This window comes from Oryctolagus cuniculus, chromosome 19 (assembly GCF_051225735.1).
Source record: "Oryctolagus cuniculus isolate XC-2025 breed Fujian yellow rabbit chromosome 19, ASM5122573v1, whole genome shotgun sequence".
NCBI classification, from domain to species: Eukaryota; Metazoa; Chordata; class Mammalia; order Lagomorpha; family Leporidae; genus Oryctolagus; species Oryctolagus cuniculus.
Window position 1 is genome coordinate 20654384 of NC_142885.1, and position 22214 is coordinate 20676597.

The 22214-nt window shown below is 46.6% G+C and overlaps 1 long non-coding RNA gene across 1 annotated transcript in view; it reads right to left on the minus strand.

Moving 5' to 3' along the window:
- LOC138846963 (uncharacterized) overlaps window positions 1–11044 on the minus strand; it is a 37159-nt gene extending 26115 nt beyond the window's left edge. The window contains exon 1 of the long non-coding RNA XR_016225600.1: window positions 10909–11044. This is a non-coding gene — a long non-coding RNA (uncharacterized LOC138846963). The remainder of the gene's footprint in view (window positions 1–10908) is intronic.
- Between the last annotated feature and the right edge of the window lie 11170 nt (window positions 11045–22214).

The window sequence follows — 22214 nt, forward strand, 5'->3', positions numbered from 1 at the left end:
CTCTTCTCTCAAACTTCATCCCTGATGGACACTTTTCTCCCATCTGAAAAGGTCAAATCATACATGAAGGAGGGGATTCTATACTCTGAATTGTTTCTTGGCTTTAGCATTTCTCTTTCTGGGCCAAGCCTGTGTCTCTCTGCTTCTCACTCCTCTTTGTGAGTGCATTGTCAAGTTCTCAGGAGTCCTGAGCACTCAAATAATCTTGATTGTACCTTGATTTAATAGCATAAAGATTCTTATGCTATTAAAAGCATAAAGATTCAGCCAGGGACTACCTTTCCAAGCCTTCTCCACCTATCCACCCACTTGTGACTTGAGGGGCCAAGTGACTGACTCTCATCAGTGGAAGCGTTTTGTGAAGACCTGAGTGGTTAAGGAACAGGGGTACCTACTCTATGGTCTCTTTCCCCAGTACCTGGAGGGAGCCTGGGCCACACTGACCTCATCTGCAGGAGGGTGGATCTGCAGCAGTGGTGTCTAGCTTCTCACATTGCCTCCCCTCCTTTCTGACTTCTGCTCTTCTCAGGTCATCACTGCCCCTGTTGTTATTCTTTCTTATCAAAGATAAACTATTTTTTTGACAGGCAGAGTTAGACAGTGAGAGAGAGAGACAGAGAAAAAGGTCTTCCTTCCATTGATTCACCCCACAAATGGCCACTACAGCAGGCGCTCTGCACCAATCTGAAGCCAGCAGCCAGGTGCTTCCTCCTGGTCTCCCATGCGGGTGCAGGGCCCAAGCACTGGGCCATCATCCGCTGCCTTTCTGAGCCACAGCAGAGAGCTAGACCGGAAGAGGAGCAACTGGGACAGAACCGGTGCCCCAACCAGGACTAGAACCCAGAGTACCAGCACCACAGGCAAAGGATTAGCCTACTGAGCCATGGCGCCAGCCAAAGATTAACTATTAAAAACTTTAGATGTGAGCTTTTCAAAATAGCTTCTAAATAAAATTCTTGAAATTGGAAAACTCCTCAAAGTCCAAGAAGGAAATTTATCATACAGAATTATAGGCTCTATAACTGATAGGGAGGGAGAGAGAAGTATTTTGGAACAAGTTGGCTCCTCGTAGCCCCATAAAGATGCAATGATTAATATCTATCATTTTTTGACATTCATTACACACTGTGTTAAATGCTACATGTAAGCATTCACTGGATTTTTTCTACAAACACATGAGGCTGATTTAATATTGGCCTTCTTCAAGCTTTGGTCATCTCAACTAGCGACCATTCCTGGAGAGATCTGCCACACTGTCTCCCATTCTTTCCCTACTTGTTTTAAAGTGGTTTTCTTATTTTCCTCAGGTTCACAATCCCACTCTTTTTTCTCTGTCCCACTGAACTGTAAACTGCTGTCTGAGAGCATTTCTCTCTGTCTGCCTTCTAAATGCCTACCTTGCTAGACCTCCAGTCATGGTCAAAGAGATTTGAGACACCCTATGTCTAATACATATTTATAAGCCCCACAGAACTCAACCAGGCAACTTTTCTGTAGACAGTGTTTAAGAACCATATATTTGAGTAATAAATGAATTCTAGTCTTCCAAGTCTTACATTTTAACTACTCTTGCAGTTCTTAAACTTATCTGGATATAATAAAATCAAGCAAGAGAATTTGTTACTATCTCAAAATTTCTAAGGATGAGTTTTCTAAATCCCTATTTTTTTTGACAGGCAGAGTGGACAGTGAGAGAGAGAGAGACAGAGAGAGAAAGGTCTTCCTTTGCTGTTGGTCCACCCTCCAATGGCCACCACAGCTGGCACGCTGCAGCTGGTGCACCATGCTGATCTGAAGCCAGGAGGAGCCAGGTGCTTATCTTGGTTTCCCATGGGGTGCAGGACCCAAGCACTTGGGCCATCTTCCACTGCACTCCCGGGCCACAGCAGAGAGCTGGCCTGGAAGAGGGGCAACCGGGACAGAATCCGGCATCCCAATTGGGACTAGAACCTGGTGTGCTGGCGCCGCAGGCAGAGGATTAGCCTATTGAGCTGCAGCGCTGGCCCTAAATCCCTATTTTTAACAAGCTGCCTAAGCAATTTTGAAACACCAACTTTTCGCATCCTCCAGACTGGCAGTTGGAAACCTGTAAACTACTCCATCTTCCTTCATCTCAGAATCCTATATGTCTTCCTTCTACATCCATGCTTCCCTAATCATTTTCTCTTAGCTCCCAAAACCAGGAACCAAGTTAGTCCATCCTGAGACTCTCAACATGAGACAAAGATATGCTCCCAAAGTCTTTAGCAAATGGTATATTCTAATGGACATTAAAACCTGCCCCTATGATTTGGCCTCTACCTGCACATGGGTGACCACTTCTACAACCCAAATGAAAAAGAAGAAATGTGTTCCTGGATGTATTTCACCAAGTTGCACATTTTATTCAATGATACATGACTGAAAGGCTCCACAAATGAGCTTTGCCTTTGAACTGTATTAATATAGAGTTGGTATTCAGGCATCTTATACTCTCAGATAATCTGATTCTGCTGTTTTCTCATGCTGACTCTAACTGCAGCAGGTTCTTCAGGGGAACTCTTTGTAAAGATGCTTAAAAAGTAGAATAAGCAGATTCAAGAAATCTGCCAGCTGGTTTCCATGCTGCAGATGCCCACACGAGCCTTGAAAAAAATCTAGCAGCGGAGGATGTAGAAGATCCTGTGGGTTGATTGATAAAGGGAGAAATGAGAAGGGGATTTTTTCTTCTCCTGCTAGGTTTCTATAATTGGATCTAACTGCTATCAGTTGAAAAAGAGAATTATCACTTCTAGGTGGAGGGTCTGGAACATTAAAAGACTTCAGAAAATAGCATTATTTTATATTATATATTCTAGAGACATGCACATTCATGTGTAGTCATTTTAATTGTATCTATCATCTACCTATCTGAAAGGGAGAGAGAAAAAAAGAGGAGAGGAGAGGGGAGGGGAGGGGAGGGGGAAGGGGAGACAGACAAGACATTTTCACTGGTTCATTCCTCTCCCAAATGCTGGGAGTCAGGAAGTCAGTCCAAGTCTTCCACTTGGGTGGCAGGAACCTAACTACTTGAGCCATCATCTGCTGCCTCAAGCATATGCATTAGCAGGAAGCTGAAATTAGCAGAGTTGGGACTTGAAGTCAGGTTCTCTGATATGGGATGTGGGTATACCAGGTAACATCTTAACTGCATATAAACTGTGTGTGTGTGCATGTGCACACACGTGTGCACATGTGCACGCATGCATTATTTTGGTAGATGTCAGACTATGAAAATTAATTTTATTTTTAAAGTCTATATTTTTAATTTTTTGAAGATAGAGTGGGGAGAGGAAGGAACAGAGATAGATATCTTCTGGTTCACTCCCCAAATAACTGCAACTTTCTGGGGTTGGACTAGGCTGAAACCTGGAGCCAGGAATTCAATGCAGATCTCCTAAACAATCCAAGTACTAATGTCATCACCTGCTGCCTCCCAGGATATGCATCAGTAAGAAGTTAAAATTGGGAGCAGAGTCAGGACTCAAACTCAGATTACCTAATTCACCAGCCCTCTCGTAGGGGATAAAGTGAAAATCCAGAGAAGTAAAGTGACCTGCCCAAATACATACAGTTGGTTAGGAGTAGATCTGTGGTGGTTTCAGAGATAGGCCCAGACCTTTGTTAAAAGCTGAACTGGGGCCGGCGCCGCGGCTCACTAGGCTAATCCTCCGCCTAGTGGCGCCGGCACACCGGGTTCTAGTCCCGGTTGGGGCGCCGGATTCTGTCCCGGTTGCCCCTCTTCCAGGGCCAGCCCTCTGCTGTGGCCAGGGAGTGCAGTGGAGGATGGCCCAGGTGCTTGGGCCCTGCACCCCATGGGAGACCAGGAAAAGCACCTGGCTCCTGGCTCCTGCCATCGGATCAGCGCGGTGCGCCGGCCGCAGCGCGCCGGCCGCGGCGGCCATTGGAGGGTGAACCAACGGCAAAAGGAAGACCTTTCTCTCTGTCTCTCTCTCTCACTGTCCACTCTGTCTGTCAAAAAAAAAAAAAAAAAAAAAAAAAAAAAAAAAAAAAAAAAAGCTGAACTGTTACCCCTGCTGCCAGGAGGGCAGTTGACAGGGAGCCTTCTGTTTTTGACCTCCTTAGAGCTACAGATAGCTTTGCTCAGATACAGGTTCATTCAGTGACTGCTTGAGGTTAAGAGTAGAAAGGTCCAGCCCTTTGACCTTGTGTGGGACACCTTGACGGGCCATTTTATCTCCAGAGCTCTGAGCAGGGTTGGACAAGGCTGCCAGGTGGTCAGCAAAACTAGTTTGTGAGTTGGTTTCCTCTTATGTTTTCCTTCCCCCAAGAGAGCTGTTGAGTAAACTTCTTGCACATCAATCTTAAGCTCAGAATGTTTCCCAGAGAACTCAATTTGGAATAAGAACTAAAATAAAAATCATTTCTCCCAGTTCTAACTAAGGTGTCCAGGCAGGAAGTAAATGTGTGTCTGTGTGTGTACATGTGTCTCTGTATGTACATGTGTATATGTGTGTGTGTATGTGTGTGCATATGTAGGTGTCTGCTTGCATTTCTTATTGCTTTGTTCCCTAGAAACCTTCCCATTTGAGGGATGGAAAAATGACTTCTAATTTTTTTTTTCCTCATGCACAAACAAGTTTTTGTTTCCCTAGCAAGATGGTGGTTATCTGGTCTAAATGAATAATGCATCTTCCTTTGGCACAGATTAGCTCAACTTGTTCAAGATTAATGTTGACTTCACATCCTAGGAGGCAATGAGTGATTCAGTGAGAAAGCAAAGATCACATGAAGAGAATTATAAGATCCTTGCATTCTTCTACTTTGGATACTGACAGGAAGCCCAGAAAATCGGTAAATTTCTCTTTGCCTGTCAATAGCAGCAAATTTTTTTTGGATTTTTCAATTATTTTGTTCCTTTACTGAACAGCTATTAAAGCAAGGATATACCTACCAAGTGAGTGCCTTCAGAGAATGTACACTCTGGGGAAGATGCCTGTGTAATTCTAGGTGGGCAACCACTCTGCAAATGCTTACTGCAGAGGGACTGACCCTGCCTGAGGAAGATATGGACGCTGCCTCTGCAGCATGTCTGGAAGGAATGGGGAAGGGGGTGTGCAGGTCAGTGCTGTGACCAACCTTGGCCAAGGGCAGGAGGTTGGTGAGCTTGCCAGATGTGGGTGTGTAGGGAGAGAGCCTGGGGGAATGGTCATCTTGAGGGTGACCTAACATGCACACAACATAGCAGCTGCCAGTGTCTGCGGTAAGCACTAGGAAACAGAAAGCTTTTGAGATAAGGCAGCGTATGGCAGGGCTAGGTTTTCAATGCCAATGACTCCATTGGTCCACCCTGAAGGACTGGCCACTGGATTGTCCAGGTGGAAAGGAAGATTCTGGCTATTTAGGAGGTTTTTTGTTGTTGTTATTCTTGTTTGTTTGTTTTTTTAACAAAGCAAGACACATAAGCCCAAAGGATCTTGTTGCTCCAGATGTAGAAGAAAAGACAGAGGCCTGCTGGGTCAGCACAAGTACATCCAGGACAGGGCCTTGTTATAAGCTGCACTTCTCACAGCTCTCCTCCTCATGGGAACAGCTCCTCAGGAAGACTCCTCGAGTCCCACAAACCACATTCTCTTCTCCCAGATTCTATGGAGTACAGGTGATCTCCTAGTCCCTCTGCCAGCAAGTCACCCAGGAAACTGCCATACCTGCCATTCCCTACCCATCACGAGTTGGTGGACTGACAATGGCCACAGGGGCTGCTGTGCCTGTGGAAGTTGGAAAGCACATCACATCTGCCTAAGAAACTAGGAGACCATCCCTCTTCCTGGGCCCCCAGAGAGCCTAGATCCATGACAGGCAAGGGAGTAAGTGTTGCTCGCCCATGACAGAGTGCCGGTACAAGACAAGGGATGCTTGCCAATGGGCGAAGGCAAACCAGCAGTCCTAGGGATTCAGCAAAAGCCTCTGATAAATTTTAACTTTGAATCATCATGAAAAGAAAAGAAAAACCCTTTATCCTAGAGTTACTGTTGCATATGGGTATAAAGTCTGAGCCATGGAACTGCTGGGTCAAAAATTATGTTCATTTCACATTTTAACAGATATTGCTAAACAGTATTTTTCACCTATACAAGCAATATGAGAACCTACTTTTCTATTTAAGGCTCTTACCAATAAACTACACTATTACATTTTCATTCTTTTTTAAAGATTTATTTATTCATTTAAAAGGCAGAGTTTACAAAGAGAGGGAGAGACAAAGAGAGATCTATCTGCTGGTTCATTCCCCAAATGGCTGCAATGGCTGGAGCTGGGCTGATCTGAAGCCAGAGGCCTCTTCTAGATCTCCCACATAAGCGCAGGTGCAGGGGCCCAGGGACTTGGGCCACCTTCCACTGCTTTTCCAGGCCACAGCAGGCAGCTGGATCAAAAGCAGAGCAGCCAGCAGCCAGGACTCAAACAGGCTCCCTACACGGGATACCAGTGTCAAAGGCAGCAGCTTTACCTGCTATGCCACAATGCCACCCTAAACTGTCATTCTAATGTATAGTTTTTCCACAAATCTTTCCCAAAAAGCCTCAAACTCCACAAGAACACTAGTCTAACTCTGTAACTCCAGGGTTCAGCACATCCTATGTATTCAAATGTTGCTAGAAGAATGAATGACCAAGAAAAAGGTAAGATTTACTTTGACTATCATAAACAAATATGCCTAAAACATTGGCCATTTTTCCCCTTTCAGAAGGGGAAGAAGAAAGCAAAGATGAATAGATTGATTCTTCCATAAAATTATGTCTCCTATAGGTATTAAAAGCACAGAAAGGGCAGGTTGTGATGCAGCAGGTTAAGCCACCACTTGGAAGGTCCACATCCGATCAGAGCACCAGCTCAAGACCCAGTGATTCCACTTCCTATCCAGCTCCCCACCAATGCACCTGGGAAATAGCACATGAAGATTCAAGTACTTGAGTTCTCACCCCCAAGAGGGAAACCAAGATGGAATTCCAGGCTCTTGGCTTGAGCCTGGCCCAGCCCTAAGTTGTAGGCATTGGGGGAGTGAACCAGTGCATGGGTAATATCTGTATCTATTTCTATTTCTCTCTCTCCCTCTCTCACTGTGCCTTTCAAATTAATAAATATGTATGTATTTTAAAAAGGAAGAAAAGAAAACATCATCTGTATTCCTCAGGTCTGTACTTCTCATTCCCTGCACTGATATTCTTCCACTCCCACATGGCACTATTTCCCAAGGCCCATCTCTTCTAAGGTAAGAGCTACATCTCAAATGTGGGCTGCTTCCCTGGAGATGCTGACCAGATCTCCCCAACTGCCTTTGAAACACTCTGGGAGCCCTGAAGCACTGCAGAAACCTGCACCATTCCTGCTGTGAAGAACTCCAGCAGTACAGCTCCTACACATGCACACACACACGAACACACACTACTAGTGCAAAAAGTGCCCTACTAGTGCAAAAAGACCAAAAGCAGCCAACTGGATAACTATCTTTAACTCAGAGATCTTTAAAAAGTACCAGCAGCCAAGGATTTACAGGGTATTCATGTAAACAACACAGATGCAGATTCCATGATTCCATAAAAATGCAGAATCATACCACATGAGTCCTGTACCAATCAGACATCGTAACCACAGATTTTCAGACAAAATTATCTCAGTAGGACCAGAACAGCAACAGAGTCTGGACACATGACGGAGCTGCTGCAGGTCTTGCTCAGGCCCCTGCATTTCTGCTGCACATGCTCAATGCTGCTTGGTCCCTGGCTTCTTGCTCCCACCTCCAACTATGTGCTAAAAAGTTCACCAAGCAGCTTCTCACTCATGAACATCTCATCGACCCTCACAGGCTGTGACTGAAACAGGCTGGGAGAACTGCTGGAAGAGGACACAGGGCTGCCAGGCCCCCACAGAAGCAGACCTATGGCCACTGGATGGGCGGGAGGGACAAGGGCACAACTGTGCTTTCCCAACTCCAGGGCAGCCATGGGGCCTGGGGACTATGTAAATGGATTAGTCCAACATGGGCACACTCAACACCTGTGTATTGAACGCCTACTGAGCATCAGCCCTCCTGGAATCCGTTCCAATGACCCTGTGAGGTAGAATCTATCATTGCCCCATTGTAACAGAAGAGGAACATGAGGCTTGGAAACTCATCTTTCCACGACATCTCCCGCAGATACCAAACTCTTAACCACCTGGAAATGTGGTGTGTTCCTCAGTTTCATGGCACAAGTTCAAGGACAGAAACAATCAAGAAAGAAAAGCAATGTAAGTGCCCCGAAGTGAAAGAGAACTTGGCACCATCACGGACCTGAGAGGCCAGCATGGATGGGGCAGAGGAGGAAGCTGCATAAGGTCAGATTCAGAGAGGTCCCATGAGGACACTCCTGCTGGTGCCTTGGGACTCATTCTGCCCCACCAGCCTCACTTCTCTGCTCACAAGGACTCACTCCCCAATTACGCAACACAGGCAGCATCATGCTGTGTCACCAGGGGCAAGTCACTCAGCCTCTCTGAGCCCCAACTTCTGCATGTGAAAATGAGAATAACGTGTATGGAGCAAAAGCCCCACTGTGAAAAAGTGATTGCCTGTGGCATTCACCAAAGTAGAACCCAGAGAGGTTGACCCGCCTTTCATTTCCAAAATGAATTCCAAGATTATCAGGTCACAGGGAGGTGGGGGGGGGGGTTCACAAAGACAAATAACAAATCATAGGAAACAGTGAGCAAAAATTAGTCAGTGAAAAATTGACCTATAAATGCTTTTCAGGGCCCCCAACCCCTGGGTCCCGCCTCAGGATACAATAAGCTCTGTCCCTTGCAGCCAACTGCAGCATGGACCAGCAGATGGCAGACCTCTCTCTCTCCCTCTCTCTCTCTCTCCTCTCTCTCTCTCTCACTGTGTGTGTAAATCCTAATTTCAAATAAATAAAAAAATATCTTTTAAAAAAGGCATTTTTTTTATTCAAAAAGGAAAACATACCAATAAATAAAATAATACATCAAGGGCATTACAAGAGTTTATTTAGAATTTGATTTTATATGCATTACCTAACCTATTAACACAGAATTTGAAAAAAAGTTTAACTTGGTCTTAGAAGAAAAAATTTTGGTGCCCATTCATTCTCTTTTTCCTTACAAACATTCTGTGTGGTATTATCTCTGACTTGCGCATGAGGTAATCTTAGTAATATATTTTTTTCAGACACTTATGTACCCACTCACACAAGGACTTGAAACACCTGTGATCTACGGAGTTCTCCACAGAACACAGGTCTACTTCCTAGTCACCACCTTGCACAGTCTAGCCCTGCATTTAAAGCATGGATCATGTTGGAAACAGGCCAAATCAAGTCTTCCACAAAGAAAGATCGAATACAGAGAGGTAGCATCTGAGGTCACTGTTGCCATTTTCTATGTGCATGTTATCATGCTGGTATATTTTCTCTCATTTCTCAATATTAGATAAAATTGAGAGAGTAAGTCCAACTATCCCCAATTGCAGATCACATGACTCTATATATAGGTAATCCAAAAGACTACTCTAAGAGACTATTGAAACTCAGAGTAGAGTTTGGTAAAGTGCCAGGATAGAAACTCAACATCCTATTTGTATACATAGACAATGTCATGGCTGAGAAAGCACTTCTAAGACCAGTACCGTCACATAGCTACAAAGAAAATAAAGGACTTTGGGATAACTTTAACGAAGGAGGTTCAATACCTGAGAATCACAAAGACTAAACAAAGAAATAGATGAGGACACCAAAACATACAAACAAACAAACAAACTGAGAAGCTTCTGCTCTGCAAAAGAAACACTCAGCAAAGTAAAGAGGAAACTATCGGAATGGGAGAAATTATATGCAAAGTATGCAACTGATAAAAGATAAACTACCAGAAACTTTCAAGAAACTCAATAACAGCAAAACAAACCACCCACTCAAGAAATGGGCAAGGAGCTTCAACAGGCATATTTCTAGAAAGGAAATCTAAATGGCCAACAAACACATGCAGAAATGCTCAGGATCACTAGGCGTCAGGGAAATGCAAATCGATACGACAACGGCCTTGAGGATGTGGGGAAAAAGGCACCCTAATCCACTGCTGGTGGGAATATAAACTGAAATCACCACTGTGGAAGATACAATGGAGATACATGAGAAATCTGAATATAGACGTACCATAGGAGCAAGCCATTCCAGCCCAGGGTATATACCCAAGGGAAATGAAATCGGCATACAAAAAAAGAGTTCTCTCTGCCCCCATATTTACTACAGCTCAATTCACAAGAGCAAAGATAAGCCATCAGCCAAAATGCCGATCACCTCAAGACTGAATAGACATTATGGGCTATGGACACCATACATGCGTCTGCAGACTGTATAGCCTGGCTTTTGTGCATCCTACTGCAATAAGCATAGGCCTGTGAAACCTCTCTGTCTACACAATGATTTCATTTCCTTCAATATGTTCCCAGTAGTGGGTACACCCATACAGTTTTCAATGTTGACAGGACTCATTGCACACGAGAAACTGTATTGCTCTACAGGTATATAATACAGAATACAGACATCGGATCCATAAACCCAATTTTACCTTCAAACTGTCCTCCTAAACCAGGACACAGACACGCACTTTTGCTCTCCTTCCTCCTGACAACACTCTCAGTGGTCTAGAGCAGGGTAGCTGGGTCCTCAAAGAGCAAACAGACGGGAATGCAGGGCCATTCCGGGAGGACACCGAGCCAACTCTGCTCTTGTACAGCTGCTCGCACCCTGGGGACCCTTCCAGTCCATCCGCACAGCACAACCGCGACTCCACCGGCACCTTTGGGACCCAAGAACAACAGGCACGCCTGCAGCCAAGATCCCCAGAAGGAAACCGCAAAAGCCGCGCGTCACTCACCTCCAAGGGCACCTGGTCTGCTTGGCGGCACTGAGGTCCGTGAAGGCCGTTGCTTCCGGAAGGGGACGAAGAAGAGAACCGCGCCTGGGAAATGGCGCGATAGCCTCGAACCCGCACCCTCGCCTGACCCTGGGGCCGCTGGTTCTCCCTCAGGCTCAGGCTTGGCCAGCAGCGTCGAGGACAGCTCCTCTCCTCCTGGCTTTCACAGGTTCTCGGGCAGGAGAGGATGCGGCGCTGACTCTCACCTGAGCACCGCGGAGTTGGGGTCAGGCGTGCGGGTGCACTTCCGGGTCACAGCGCCAGGCGCAGGCGCACTCGCCAATGGCCGTCGCCATGGTGCCCAGGGACGCATCTGCACACTGCTGCATCCAGCGTCCGGAGCCCCAGGGTCGCTTCCAGTCTTCCTCATCTACATAGTGAGTATTTGGCTTACTGGGCATTTTTGGTTCTTGGAGCAGGTCATGTAGTTGGTGCTGTTCCTGCCTGAGCAGAAGCTCTGGGCTGCTCCTTTCCCCAGCTCCCCTGCTGTTAAGAAGTCAGGGGATTCTTCCTCCTCTCCTTTTGATTACCTGGCTGAGATCTCAATGAGATCATTTAGTTAGGCTCCTAGTGTCCCTTAGCTAGCTGATCTCTCCCTGTGTTGTGCACTCCTGGGGACAGGGATCCTGCTGTCTTTCTTTCCCTGTAAGTCGGGCAGTCTGTGTGGAGCTGAACGACTTCACATTGTCTTTTCTGAAGGTTTAATATCCCAGGCAGAGTGAGATCCAGGAGTTAGAGGACTGATGTTTCTCTTCAAGAGATGGAATCTCGCTGAGTGGTGTCAGGGAGGGTCTTCCTCACAGGATGATGGCTGCTTAGGCAGTGTCTGCGTGCTGGGGGGAGTGCAGTGAAATCTGGGCACGTGGGGGAGGAGTGGCAGACCCCCGACGTGGGGTGAGTCTCTGAGCCTTGGCTTCCTAATCTGTGGAGAAGGGATGGCAGTGACTGTGTGTGTCCCGAGTTTGCACTGTCCAGGATACCTGTCGCTGCTGCCACGGTCATCTCAGGTCTAGGAATGCCCGGCATTCAAACCAAGGCACCTTGCAGCTTCTGTCCACCTCTGACTTTTTATGGTGCTGGATTCTGTACCCGGATGGAGGGTTGTAGCAGACCCCAAGTTTTCTTTGTAAAAGCTTTTTGGCTTTTTGAAAATTCAAGTTGAAGCATTTAAAAAAATGTTTGTTTATTTATGTAAGAGGCTGAGTGACAGAAAAAAAAGAGAGCAATCTTCCATCCAGTGGTTCACAAATACAAATTATGTATTTTCCTTTTAGAAATCTTGAAAAATAAAAATGGATAGGAAAAAATAATTCCTCATCCTGCATCTTAACTGTGCATAGACAGGCACACTTAACATTTTATGTGTCTATTTAGTATTGTTTATTCGTTTTAAAAATTGGATTGAATTTAAAAATTTATTCTATAAATCTGTATTCTGATTTTCGAAGTAGCATAAGCCTTTTCCATATTATGAAGATTTTTTTATAAATGCCACTTTTATTATTTTTTAAACTTATTTATTTGAGAGGCATATTTAGAGTGGAAGAGACAGAGAGAGAGGTCTTTCATCCACTGGTTCATTCCCCAAATGGCTGCAACAGCTGGAGCTAGGTTAATCCAAAGCCAGGAGCCAGGAGCTTCCTCCAGATTTCCCACATGGATGCAGGGGCCCAAGCACTAGGGCTATCCTCCATTGCTTTCCTAGGCCATTAGCAGGTAACTGGATTGGAAGTGGAATAGCCAGGACTTGAACTGGTGCCCGTATGGGATTACAGCACTGTAAGTGGAGACTTAACCTGCCCCTCAATGTCACTTTTAATCACTGCATCTGTTTGGAATGTTTGTGTGCCATAGGTTTTATAACAACTAGTTCATAGTCAATAGATTCTAATTATTTATCACTATTCTAAAATTATTTTTATTAAAGATTTATTTATCGGGGCCTGCACTGTGACACAGTGGCATATCTGCAATGCCACCATCCCATATGGGCATCCATTGGAGTCCCAGCTGCTCCACTTCCAATCTAGTTCCCTGCTAATGTGCCTGGGAAGATGGCCCGAGGTGCTTGGGCCCATGGATCCACATGGAAGACCTCTAAGAAGCTCCTGTCTTCTGGCTTCATACCAGCCCAGCCCTGGCTTTTGTGGCCATATGGGGAGTGAACAAGCAGGTGGAAGCTATCTATTTCTCCCTCTTTCTCTCTCTCTCTAATTCTGATTTTCAAGTAAGTAAATGAACAAACCTTAAAAAAAGAGATTTCTTTATTTATTTGAAAGGCAGAGTTAGAGAGAGAGGAAGAAAGAGAGAAAGAGCTCTTCCATCTGCTTATTCACTCTCTGAATGGCTGCAATGTCCAGAGCCAGGCCAGGCAGAAATCAAGAGCCTGAACCATCTGGGTCTCCCTTGTGTGTGGCAGGGATCCAAGTACTTGGGCCATCTTTCACTGTTTTTCTGGTGCATTAGCAGAGAGCTGGATCAGAAGTGGAGCAGCCAGGACTACAACCATGCTCCTGTGGGATGTTGGCATTGCAGGCAGTGGTTTAATTCACTGTGCCACACTGCCAGCCCCAAGTCTTTGTTATGTTACTAAGGTAATTTCTTCATCTGGATATTATGTTAAGATCCAGAGAAATACTTAAAATTTTTCTAGGTAGTGCTTCACACAGATGATTACATAATAAGCTGACAACTTCACATAATTGCCTTGCCTTTGGTGGACCATGTTTATGCACTTGAAAGGAACAAGGAAAATATTTAGTCTCTTGATCTACTTGAATGATTGCTTATCAGGGCCTCCAGCCTGTCGTAGGTAAATGAAGTGACAAGCAGACAGGAGCTGCTGTTGCTGGGAGGGAGGAAGGCAGGGTTCATCTCTGTTTGTCAGTGTTCTGTGAGGATGCAGGTGTGTCGTGGCCTGTCTTCATGGTAGTGACACGCATCTTCCTCACTTTGTGTAGTGGAACCATCATGTCACAAGGACGTATGTGCAGAGTCCAGGAAAGCCTAGTTGATTTTTCTTGCCCATGTAAGGTGCTGAACTCGCTGGCCATGGTGATTGGCTATTTTGGGATATCTGTGTTTTCTTCCACACTTTACAAATTGGGGCACCATGGGTGGGCAGTGTGACAAAATGAACAACGGAGCTCATGGCTCTGAGTCTGAAGAACCTCAAGAACCCTGTGAAAGCCATGTCACTTTTCCAGGTCTGTGAAATGGGCGCTGTGATTCCCCAGGGATGCACTCTGCGCTAGGACTGGAACGGGCTTGATGGGCTGGGTTAGAACCTCAACTCTGCTCATGAGCACTGTGACCTTGGGAAAGGGACGGGGTGTCTCAGGGCCTAGTTGGATGGTCCCTTGTGTGGGGCTGGGCATGATTTTGTAGTAATTGGGTGAGTGCCAATTCTGTGTGAGGCAGTGCTGGGGAAGCCCCTGGTAGTATACTCATCCTATGGGGTCCTGTCTAGGTACCCATTAAGCAGCACTCAGGACCAAGGAGCCTTGCTGTTGCTCACCCTGCTCCCACCCAACTCTTCTTTTTTTTTTTTTTTTTGACAGGCAGAGTGGACAGTGAGAGAGAGACAGAGAGAAAGGTCTTCCTTTTGCCGTTGGTTCACCCTCCAATGGCCGCCGCGGCCGGCGCGCTGCGGCCGGCGCACCGCGCTGGTCCGATGGCAGGAGCCAGGAGCCAGGTGCTTTTCCTGGTCTCCCATGGGGTGCAGGGCCCAAGCACCTGGGCCATCCTCCACTGCACTCCCTGGCCACAGCGGAGAGCTGGCCTGGAAGAGGGGCAACCGGGACAGAATCCGGCGCCCCGACCGGGACTAGAACCCGGTGTGCCGGCGCCGCTAGGCGGAGGATTAGCCTAGTGAGCCGCGGCGCCGGCCCCCACCCAACTCTTCTTGTTGCATGGAGTCCTTCCCCTGCTGTTTGCTTTGGAGATCACAAATGACCAGTACACCTTTGTCACATTCATGCCCATTTCTCTTCTTGCCAGAGAACAACCCCCCGACTGTTGCCTTTTTTAAAGACTTATTTATTTAAAAGACAGAGTTAGAGAGAGAGAGAGAGAGAGAGTGGGAGAGAGAGAGAGGTCTTCCATTACCTTGATCATTCCCCCAAATGGCTGCAATGGGCAAGGCCGAGCTTAAGCCAGGAGCCAGGAATTTCTTCTGGGTCTCCCACATGGGTGCAGGGGCCCATGCACTCAGGCTGTCTTCCACTGCTTTTCCAGGTACATTAGCAGGGAGCTGGATTAGAAGTGGAGAAGCTGGGACTTGAACTGGTGCCCATGTGGGATGCTGGCACTGTGTGCAGTGGCTTTGCCCGCTTTGCCACAATGCTGCCGCCCCCCATTACCTTCTTGAGTCCTGATCCCGTAGGGTTCTTCTCACCCTCATTTCCCCACTGCCCTTGACCTCTGTGTTTCCCAGGTGTTGTCCTTGGGCCCTGCATTTTCCTTCTGTCACCTTCTTTAGGAAATGCTCTCTCTGCTGGTCTTCCTGGTGCTTGGAAGTCCTCCCTGTGCCCAGTGCACTTTCCTGGTGGCTGTGCCACAGCTTTTGGGTGCTCTTCATCTCCGGGTGGTCCCCCAGGGCCCTGTCTGCAGATGGGGTCACCTTGACCTTCATCTTCTGTACTCCTGCCTTGCTCAGGACTTCTCCTACCAGTCCAGAGCTGTTTCCTTTAGTGTCAGCCCTGTCTCCATCTTTGTCTTCAGCTCCTGTGTCCATTTGAACTTTGAATCCTTTTTGCTGTAACTCCCTAGTAATAAGGAAGTTACTTAGATCTGTGCATCTCAGATCTCCAGAGCCTTGTACTGTGCTTGGCACCCACTGTCTCACAACCATTTTAAGATTTATTTATTTATTATGAAGGTCTGAGTTATATAGAGAGAGGGAGAGACAAAGACAGAGAGAGATATTCCATCTGCTGGTTCATTCCCCATATGCCCACAATAGCCAGTGCTGGGCCAGGCCAAGCCAGGAGCCAGGAGCTTCAACAGGTCTCCCACGGTTTTAGCAGGGGCCTGAGCACTTGAACCATCTCTCCACTGCTTTTCCCAGACCCATTAGTAAGGAACTTGATCCAAAGTGGAACAGCTAGGACTTGAATCGGTGCCAATATGGGATGTTGGTGTCATAGGTGGCAGCTTTACCTGCTACACCACAGCACCGGCCCCACTGTGTGACAACAGTTGATGGTGTAGATATTTGGCTGGACTCACACCTAGGTATTTCCCATGTCCCGCATTACCTCCTGCTTCTTAGACACTCCCTTGATTTCTGTCTGAGCATCGATGTGTTGCCCTGTGTGGAGGCTTGGGTTACTCTCACTGTGTAGTGCTCTGGGGGTTTGCCCAGGGTCCCCATGATGGTCCTACGATGGGTCCCTGTGAGAGCTGGGTGTTTGTCTCTTCAGCTGTGTGAGACTGCTAAAAACGCCAAGCTGCTTTTGCTGAGTGAATTTGTGTTCTTTCAGTTCTTGCCTGGGCTTTGGTGTCAGTGGTTTGCATGGAGGGGAGTACCCCCTCCTTCTCTGTCTTCTGGAGCACTCGTGTAAGCAGTGAGCTTGGTAACACTCCCTCCTGGAATGTGTGATAGGACTTCGGAGTGAAGCCATCTGGGGCAGGACGCTCTTTTTGGGGAGTTTTGATTACAGGTTCAGATTCTTTAATAAATGCAGGGCTATTCAGACTGTCAGTTTGTCTTCTGTCATTTTTCCTTGAGGAATTTTTCTGTTTCACCAAAGTTGTCAAAATTGTTGGCATATGGCTATTAATATTTCCTTAATATCCTTTTTTCAAAAAATATTTATTTATTTGAAAGTCAAAGTTACACAGAGAGGAAAGGCAGAGAGAGAGAGAGAGAGTGAGAGAGAGGTCTTCCATCCGATGGTTCACTCCCCAGTTGGCTGCAACATCTGGAGCTGCGCTGATCCAAAGCCAGGAGTCAGTAGCTTCTTCCAGGTTTCCCATGTGGGTGCAGAGGCCCAAGGACTTGGGCCATCTTCTACTGCTTTCCCAGGCCATAGCAGAGAGCTGGATTGGAAGTGGAGCAGCCGGGTCTCAAACCAGGCACCCATGTGGAATGGCGGTGCTTCAGGCCAGGGCATTACCCCACTGTGCCACAGTGCCGGCCCCCTTAATATCCCTTTCTTCTTCTTCTTTTTTTTTTAACAGGCAGAGTGGACAGTGAGAAAGAGAGAGAGAGAGAAAGGTCTTCCTTTGCCATTGGTTCATCCTCCAATGGCCACCGCGGCCGGTGCACGGTGCTGATCCAATGGCAGGAGACAGGTACTTATCCTGGTCTCCCATGGGGTGCAGGGCCCAAGCACTTGGGCCATCCTCCACTGCCCTCCCTGGCCACAGCAGAGAGCTGGCCTGGAAGAGGGGCAACTGGGACAGAATCCAGCGCCCTCACCGGGACTAGAACCCGGTGTGCCAGCACCGCAAGGCGGAGGATTAGCCTAGTGAGCCGCGGCGCCGACTCCCTTAATATCCTTTTAATGAACATAGGATCTGTGCCCCTTTATCCCAATATAGATGATTTGTGTTTTTCTCCTAGGGGAATTATCAATTTTATTAATTTTTCTTCTAAGAACCAATTTTTGACTTTGTTGATTTTAAAAATTAATTTGTGTTGTCTGTTACATGGATTTTTGCACTTTGGGTTTAATTATACGATTTTACTAGTGTTTACAATGAAGACACAGATCCTTGGTTTTCAGTCTTCCTTCTTGCCTAGGATAAATACCCAAAACTGCAAATTTCCCTTCAGTACTGCCTTAGGTACAAGTCACAAGTACCAGCACATTGTGTTTTTGTTAACAGAAATGTATTTAAAATAAAGTTCATTGTGTTTGTTTGAGGCTTACAACATGGTTTCATGACTCACATATGAGGGGACTCCAGAAAGTTCATGGAAAAATAGAATTAAGAGGTAAGCTTGTGTTAATGTGGACATGTTTGAAATCTATACATATGTAATGCATATATATATACATATATGTAAAAATGTGAATTTATCCATAAGCTTTCTGAGTATCTTTGTATAGGTAGTAAAATGGTTAGTAGAGTGGAGTGGATTAACGTGTCATCTTGATGTAAGCAGTGAATATCTTTGGGCATTTGATATTTTTTAAAGATTTATTTATTTATTTGAATGGCAGTGTTAGAGATAGAGAGAGAGAGAGAGAGAGAGAGAGAGAGAGAGAGATTCCATCTGCTGGGTCACTCCCTAAATGGCTGCAGTGGTTGGGGCTGGGCCAAGCCAAAGTTGGGAACCAGGAGCTTCTTTTGGGTCTCCCACCTGGGTGAGGGGCCCAAGCACTTGGGCCATCTTCTGCTGCTTTCCCATGTGCACTGTCAGGGAACTGGACTGGAAGCACAAAAGCTTGTACCCGAACCAGTGCTCCGTTGTAGGATGCTGGCATCACAAGAAGTGGCTTAACCCACTGTGCCAGAACTCCAGCCCCTTGAGCTCTTTTTAAACATTCCGCATGTAAATGAAATCATGCAGTGTTTTTCTTCCTGTGTCCGACTTATTTCACACAGCAAGTCTTCCAGGTCTCTCTGTGCTGTGGCAAATGGCAGGATCTCCTACTTCTTTAAGGCTGACTAGTATCCCATTTCTCTCTCTGTCTCTTTCTCTCTCTCTGTCTCTCTCTGTCTCTCTCTCTCTCTCTCTCTCTCTCTCTCACACACACACACACACACACAAACACACAAAGTTCTTTATTCACCCCCTCACCAGTGAGCATGTTGGTTGTTTCTGTGCCTTGGCTGCAGTGAACATGAGGGTGCACGTATCTGCACAAGGCAATTCTCCCTCTTTGGGTCAGTAGCTAAGGGAAGGACTGGAAAGTCTACTTTTAAATTTCTTTGGGAGCCTCCATGGAGTTTTCCCATCCACATTCCCACCAGCCGTGTGCTGGGATTCTCTCTTCCCCACACAGATCAACAATTCCATTTATGAGAATTGAAGCCTTGGTGTGGTCCCTGTTTGTGTAGCTGACAGTCCAGGGCTAGATTCTGAAAACATTGTTTCAGCTGGGGTCCAGCCTCAGCTGTACTTTCACCTCTGCCGTCTTCACTTTCCTCCAGGAAAAGGGGGTGCATTTGCTTGTCCTCATCCTGTCGTCCGCCTGTTCAGAAAGCCACACCTAACTGGGTGCTTATGCGGCTGTCTCGTGTTGTTGCTGGGGAGAAGCAGGAGTGAACTGTGAAATCCTGACGTGCTGGTTTTCTTGCCGGTGTCAGCTCATGGATGGCAAATGGCCTGGAAGCCGTTCATGGTCTGAAGCTCTGGTTGCCGGATTTTCTGCTTCTGTAGTGAGGTGACAGCTCATTTTCATTAAGAATGCTCTGGTTTTTCTGTGTGAATTCTTTAATTTCTTGGGGTGGAAAATTTGAGTTTCAAAGGCGTTAGATGCTCTGTCTACAGTTAGCGGTAGGTACTCTGGTCAACATGGACAGGATGTATTGGATTTTAGTGAAATAATGAGTGCCCTCCTCCCGCTGACCGGAGCGTCTGGGGTGAGAGTCTGGGTGTGTGGAGCAGATGTCAGTGGCTGCTGCGTGGGACCTTGTGCTCGCTCCCCTTTGTTACATGGGTGCCTGGGCAGGTTGGAACAGGAGGATGCAAGCTGACCTCGTTTCTCTGTACGACCTGGAAGAAATCATGTCCTGTCCCCAAGCCCCTTAAGCTTCCAGGATGCTTCAAAATGTTCAAGGAAAATGGAATTAAAGGAAAATTTTTTTTCAGTAAAAGACATTTTTGAGATTCATTAATAGATTTTCCATAATACACGTTTTTCATGAACTTTTTTAAGATTTATTTTATGTATTTGAAAGGTGAAGTTACAGACAGAGATAGAGTTCCATCTGCTGGTCCTCTGCCCAAATGGCCACAATGGCCAGGGCTGGGCCAGACTGAAGTCAGGAGCCAGGAGCTTCTTCCAGGTCTCCCATGGAGATTCAGGGACCCAAGCACTTGGCCAGCTTCTGTTGCTTTCCCATTAGCAGGGAGCTGGAACAGAAGTGGAATAGCTGGGATCTGAACCAGCAGCCATATGGGGTGTTGGTGTCGCAGGCACCAGCTTCACCCATGATGCCACAATGCTGGCCCCTTCATGAACTTTTTAAAGCCTCCTCAGTTGAAAAAAATCTTTAAAAAAAGGTACAAAGCATAGTAATGTGAATCTCCAAATATTAGCCACCAAAATTTAATACTTACCAAGATTTTTGTGCATTTACTTCATCTGTTGCTTTTTTTGTTTGAGTTATTTAAAAGAAAATCCTGGCCACATTGTGTCATTTCACATCTTCATACTTTAGTAAGCCTCTAAAAAATGGGCATGCTCTTATATTACCACAATGTTAATATCATAGTTAAAAATTAATGTTTAGGGACTGGCACTGTGGTGCAATGGGTTAAGCCGATGCCTCTGGCATTGGCATTCCAAATGGGTGCTGAACATAAGTCTTTTAAAAAATTAGATTTTGGTAGCATTTATAACCAGTGCATAATGAAATTTTCCAGATTATCCTTGAGTTAGTCTATCATGTTTCAAAGGGGATAATAATGCCTCTCCCCCACCTCTTTTTGTTTCAATAATAATTGAAGATTTTTTTTAAAGATTGATTTATTTATTTGAAAGACAGAATTCCCAAGAGAGAGGTGGAGACAGAGAGATCTTCCATCCGCTGGTAAACTCCCCAAATGGTTGCAGTGGCCAGGGGTAGAGCAGGCTGAAGCCAGGAGTCAGGAGCTTCATCCAGTCCCCCATGTGGATGCAGGGGCCAAGCACTTGGGCCATCTTCCAGTGTGCTCCCAGGCTATTAGCAGGGAGCTGGATCAGAAGTGGAGCAGCCAGGACTTGAACCAGCACCCATATGAGATGCCTGCACTGCCGTGGAGGCTTCACCTTCTGTGCCACGGCACTGGACCCCCTCTTCACCCCTTCTTTTATAGAAATTTTGAGGGAAAGTATCATGTACCTATTTTGAATAAAAAGTATTGAAGTTCTTTAAATATACCAAGATCTCTTGCCTTCAAGGTTTTTTTTTTTTTAAAGATTTGTTTTTATTTATTTGAAAGGCAGAATAACAGGCTGGCACCACAGCTCACTAGGCTAATCCTCCACCTTGCGGCGCCGGCACACCGCGTTCTAGCCCCGGTCAGGGCACCGGATTCTGTCCCGGTTGCCCCTCTTCCAGGCCAGCTCTGTGCTATGGCCTGGGAGTGCAGTGGAGGATGGCCCAAGTCCTTGGGCCCTGCACCCCATGGGAGACCAGGATAAGTACCTGGCTCCTGCCATCGGATCAGCGTGGTGCGCTGGCACCAGCGTGCTAGCCGTGCCGGCCAATGGAGGGTGAACCAATGGCAAAGGAAGACCTTTCTCTCTGTCTCTCTCACTGTCCACTCTGCCTGTCAAAAAAAAAAGGCAGAATAACAGAGAAAGAAAGAGGGAGAGACAGAGAGCAATCTCCTATCCACTGGTTTACTCCCCAAATACCTTTAATGACCAGTGCTAGGCCAGGCTGCAGCCTGGAGCTCCATCTGGGTCTTTCATGTTGCTACAGAGGCCCACAAACTTGGGCTAGCCTCTGCTGCATTCTCAGGCACATTGGCAGGGAGCTGAATTGGAAATGGAGCAGCTGGGACTCCAACCGGTACCCAAATGGAATACTGGCATTGCTAGTGATGGCTTTACCCACTATGCCACAATGCCAGCCCCTCCTTCCAGATTTTGTAGTCTGAGGAACACAGCATGGTACTTGGCCTGCATGAGTGCTCAGAAAAATTCAAGTATGGGTAAAGGCAAGGTCTTCTTCCCTTTAAGGAGTTTGTGTCCCAAAAGCTGTATCTTTACTTCTCAACCTTTAAAAAAACAAACAACTGGGAAAGTGCTGTTTGGTCGCAGGCACACTCCTCCCCCCGTCTTGCCTGCTGGCTGCCTTGGAACTTGGTGCAGACACGTTTCCTGGGCCAATGGAAACTTCGTCGAGGAGAGTGCCTTGATGTTGCCTCCATCCTTAGGCCCTCACATGGAGCAGCTGCTGCTGAATGTCTGGATCCACTGAGGGACGCCCTGCACAGCCCTCGCCTCCATGGTCCATACCTGTCTACCTCGGAGTGCTCAGGAAATACCGCAGCTGTCCGTTCTGTTTAATGAGCCTTTATCTTGTGTTTGTGTTCTCTTCAGAGAAGAAGGATGTGACTCAGAGCCTGGAGAACTACACCTCCAAGTGTCCTGGGACCA